The sequence below is a fragment of the Nerophis lumbriciformis genome, linkage group LG32 (assembly GCF_033978685.3).
Source record: "Nerophis lumbriciformis linkage group LG32, RoL_Nlum_v2.1, whole genome shotgun sequence".
In the NCBI taxonomy this organism is placed as follows: domain Eukaryota; kingdom Metazoa; phylum Chordata; class Actinopteri; order Syngnathiformes; family Syngnathidae; genus Nerophis; species Nerophis lumbriciformis.
This window is the reverse complement of record NC_084579.2, coordinates 10,585,533-10,590,532: the sequence shown is the minus strand read 5'-3', so window position 1 is coordinate 10,590,532 and position 5,000 is coordinate 10,585,533. Positions and strand designations below refer to the sequence as shown.

General features: G+C 41.7%; 1 protein-coding gene across 1 annotated transcript in view; it reads left to right on the top strand.

The window, feature by feature from the left end:
* The window catches only part of unc5cb (unc-5 netrin receptor Cb), a 426,633-nt gene that overhangs the window by 286,710 nt on the left and 134,923 nt on the right, over positions 1–5,000 (top strand). The window lies entirely within an intron of this gene.

The window sequence follows — 5,000 nt, the reverse complement described above, 5'->3', positions numbered from 1 at the left end:
TCATTTTCGATATTACATTTTTTTTAACATGCCTCAAAACAGCAGCTCGGAATTTGGGACATGCTCTTCCTGAGAGAGCATGAGGAGGTTGAGGTGGGCGGGGTTGGGGGGCGGGATTGAGGTGGGGGGAGGGGTAGCGGGGGTGTATATTGTAGCGTCCCGGAAGAGTTAGTGCTGCAAGGGGTTCTGGGTATTTGTTCTGTTGTGTTTATGTTGTGTTACGGTGAAATGTGTTTGTCATTCTTGTTTGGTGTGGGTTCAGTGTGGCGCATATTTGTAACAGTGTTAAAGTTGTTTATACGGCCACCCTCAGTGTGACCTGTATGGCTGTTGACCAAGTGTGTGTGGAAAGCTGTAGATATTATGTGATTCGGCCGGCACGAAAAGGCAGTGCCTTTAAGGTTTATTGGCGCTCTGTACTTCTCCCTTAAAAAATCATACATTTTACTTTTTGAAACCGATACCGATAATTTCCGATATTACATTTCAAAGCATTTATCGGCCAATAATATCGGCAGCCCGATATTATCGGACATCTCTAGTTGACCTCTTGAATAAATATTTCATTAAAGCAAACTAATTGTCCAGTCATGGTAATAAAAACTTAAAATTGATCCGTCCAGGGTACACTTATTAATGACAAAAAAATTAAATTTATCTGTGATTAATCGTGATTAATTTTGAGTTGACTATGAACAAACTGTGATTAATCGCGATTAAATATTGTAATCGTTTGACAGCCCTGATTTTAATGCAAGTGCATTATTACGCTGCTTGGTTTTGCTACATCTCACTTTCCGAATAGGAACATTTATTAGATGTTTGAAAAAGGGGAAAAAGCTGGTGTATCTCCAGCAAAAGTCGTTTTTTTCCCCCAGCAAATTCATCTCCCTGAAGGCACCACAGCCATTACGCACAACATCCCGGCCACTGATTGGCTACATTCAGCCGCTGTATTGGAAATGGAGTCCATTCTGTCCCCCACAGGTACGAATCACTTCACATTTAGCCTTTTTCATCTCGCTTTTTATTTATTTTTTTATTTTTTTTAAACCTCCCTTTTGCACGTTTGCATACTCCCACACAGACACGCTACATGTTTGACTCCAAAGGATGCTATCCAGCATATAAAGACGGACCAAAAAGCAAATATGTTGATTTAAAAAGTGCGTTGCATCCAGCGATGAAAGAAAAGAGCGTGTTGAAGTTGGACCTTTTGGCCTCGCCGTAGCGCGGAGATGTTGGCGTGTGTTTTGTACGCTCTGTTGTTGCACAAAAAAAAGGCGTTTGAAGGTCTTTTAGTTGTGTCTTTTTGCCTTTTTGTGTCAAAAGGCTTTTGTGCTGAAAGCATCAACAGAGAAGTAAATCCCACGCATGGCACCGTGCTGCACAACAGCCGTACCCACAGGCTACATCCTGCACATTCATTGATGCTCTTTACCCCGTGCACAGACTTTAAACGTGGCACTGAGACAAGTAAATACGTGCAGCCTTGACAATTTATGAGGAAATAACTCGGGGTGTTTCGATCAGGGCTTTTTTTTTTTTCTTTTATGATTCCAATACCGATTCTCCATGAGTGAGATCAGCCGATACCGATCACGTTTGTTAACTGGACATTTTTACATTTAGTAGTTTAGACATTTTAACAATATCACCACCATGTTTAAACTACTTACTGATTATTTTTCATTAAATTAAATTGTTTGAGCAAAACAAAGTCAATTTTTCGGACTATAAGGCGCACTTAAAATCCTTTCATTTTCTCTAAACTCGACAGTGCGCCTTATAACCCGGTGCGCCTAATGTACGGAATACAGATGTCCGATAATGGCTTTTTTGCCGATATTGTCCAACTCTTAATTACCGATTCCGATATCAACCGATACCGATATATACAGTCGTGGAATCAACACATTATTATGCCTTATTTTGTTGTGATGCCCCGCTGGATGCATTAAACAATGTAACAAGGTTTTCCAAAATAAATCAACTCAAGTTATGGAAAAAAAAATGCCAACATGGCACTGCCATATTTATTATTGAAGTCACAAAGTGCATTATTTTTTTTAACATGCCTCAAAACAGCAGCTTGGAATTTGGGACATGCTCTCCCTGAGAGAGCATGAGGAGGTTGAGGTGGGCGGGTTTGGGGAAGGGCGGGGTTTTGGGTAGGGGATAGCAGGGAGTGTATATTGTAGCATCCCGGAAGAGTTAGTGCTGCAAGGGGTTCTGGGTATTTGTTCTGTTGTGTTACGGTGTGGATGTTCTCCCGAAATGTGTTTGTCATTCTTGTTTGGTGTGAGTTCACAGTGTGGCGCATATTTGTAACAGTGTTAAAGTTCGGCCACCCTCAGTGTGACCTGTATGGCTGTTGACCAAGTATGTCTTGCATTCACTTGTGTGTGTGTGAAAAGCCGTAGATATTATGTGACTGGGCCGGCACGCAAAGGCAGTGCCTTTAAGGTTAATTGGCGCTCTGTACTTCTCCCTACGTCCGTGTACCGCTCCGTACAGCGGCGTTTTAAAAAGTCATACATTTTACTTTTTGAAACCGATACCGATAATTTCCCATATCGCATTTTAAAGCATTTATCGGCCGATAATATCGGCAGTCCGATACTATCGGACATCTCTAGTACGGGATGATTCTGGTTTTGCTTACTGACCTGGAAGCTATTTTGTTTGGTACATGGTGTAATGATAAGTGTGACCAGTAGATGGCAGTCACACATAAGATATACGTGTAGACTGCAATATGATGGCAGTCACACATAAGAGATACGTGCAGACTGCAATATGACATTTTATATGTTCTATTGAAAATATAGAACATTACACACGGCGCTCAAAAATCTATCAAAAATGTTTTAGTACGACTTTGGTAAGCTATGAAGCCGCACCGCTTGATGGATTATACTGTGCTTCAACTTATGGTGTGTCTATAATGTAAGACATATTACCTGACGTTTTGTTTCGCAATATTATGCAGAAGCAACTTTTCTTACCTTTTGGTACCTGCTGATCTGTATTTGGGATCTGCATGAATCCTGAAAAATTGCGCGCGTCTGCCATTTTAGTCCGTGCCGACCCCGTAATTGTTATGGGACATTCATCCTCCGCTGTTGCCATTTCTAATATAAAGTAGTGTAAAGTTCTTACTTATATCTGTCAGTAAACTCGCCATGAAAGCACTAAAACATACCGGTGTGGTGAGTTTACATTATTCACCCAAGGAACTTTAGTTATTTCATGGGACACATTTCCAGCGGATGAGGAGATGCTGCTCCGTTATTGAATGAAGTAAAGTCTGAATGTCATTAAAACAGTTAGCTCCATCTTTTCCACTCCCGTCCTTGCACGCTACACCGCTACAACAAAGATGACGGGGAGAAGACGCTGTGAGCCACGTAAATAAGACGGCGCATCCTGAAGCGGGGCCTCACCTGCCATCATGGAAAGAAAAAAAATGTAAAAAGAAAAAAAAAAAATTCAATTGTTAAATGTATCCAGTGATTATACTATAAAGTTATTTTCCATTTAACTTCACAAGTTTTAGATTATTTTTATTCAAAATCGCTGAATTTTCGCATTTGCCGTTCAAATACTGAGAAGAGACGGTGCGGTGATCAGCAGCCAGTTGAGGCACGTCACTCAGTGCCTCAACATGGATTGCGGACTCAGCTAACTGCTGGCCTGCTGTGCAGTGAGACCGTATTGCTATATGAATTATATTATACATTTCCATAGTTTAGTTAGCTGAGGTTTATAATGTACAGTGTATTTTGTCAACAACTGTATGTGTGTAACGTATTTCTTGTGCTGAGCAATCATAAAACGGCTGCGAAGACGCACTGTGTGAGGCTCGCGTAATCCCGCCTCCTGGTGCCGGTTAATGCACCCCCCGACGGGAGCGCCACACCAACCAAAGCCCACACCCAAACCCTGCACGTGCAAGACCGAATCCACCCAAAAAAAGTCACTTAACAAGAAGCCAAAAAGTGCAAAAACAACATTGCTCGCGCCGGAGGAGCCGTGAACGACTGCAGGGACACAACATTAGGTACACCTGCAGACTGCAGCACGGATTTCATATTTCATTCATTCACAACTCCTCCAACACAAACACCACTGTTCCCGCACTTATAAGTAAAGGTAAGACCATAATAACGTTTTTTTTTATTAAATGTGCTTTTTTGTGTGTGCTACAGTTTGTATGTGTAAAGTTAAAGTTAAGTTAAAGTACCAATGATTGTCACACACACACTAGCTGTGGTGAAATTTGTCCTCTGCATTTGACCCATCCCCTTGCTCACCCCCTGGGATGTGAGGGGAGCAGTGGGCAGCAGCGGCGCCGTACCAGGAAATAATTGTTGGTGATTTAACCCCCAATTCCAACCCTTGATGCTGAGTGCCAAGCAGGGAAGAATGCTGGTATGAGCTTTTAAACATAACCCGTTAACTGCTGCCAATCAAATGGTGAATAAGATACTCTTTAGGGTTCATATGTTTGTAAATCTGACTGTGATGAAGTCAGTGCCTCACCAGCCATCAACCTCACCGCACGTCACTGAGCGGCTGTCAGAAAGCGGCTTGAAGATGATCTGTAAAACATCATCTATGCAACATTTTGACCAAAGAACCACCATTACATGTTATGTAGACCACAAAGAATAAATAAGACTCCTTTAATGCGCCTTATAGTCTGGTGCGCCTTATATATGAAAAAAGATCGAACATAGTGCATTCATCGGCAGTGCGCCTTATAATTCGGTGTGCCCTATGGTCCGGAAAATAGGGAATGCTCATTATGTTTTAAATAAAACATGTTGCACGGGAAACTGGCTCAAATGATCAATTTTACTCTAATTTGCATGCCACTAAAGTGATGCTTCTTTACTGTTTTTTTTTTGTTCGTCAGCTTGTGTAAATAGGATGTGTAAAGCCACTGGTCCAGACTGGTCAATATCTCAGCTCATGTAGCCTGCAGGAATGTGATC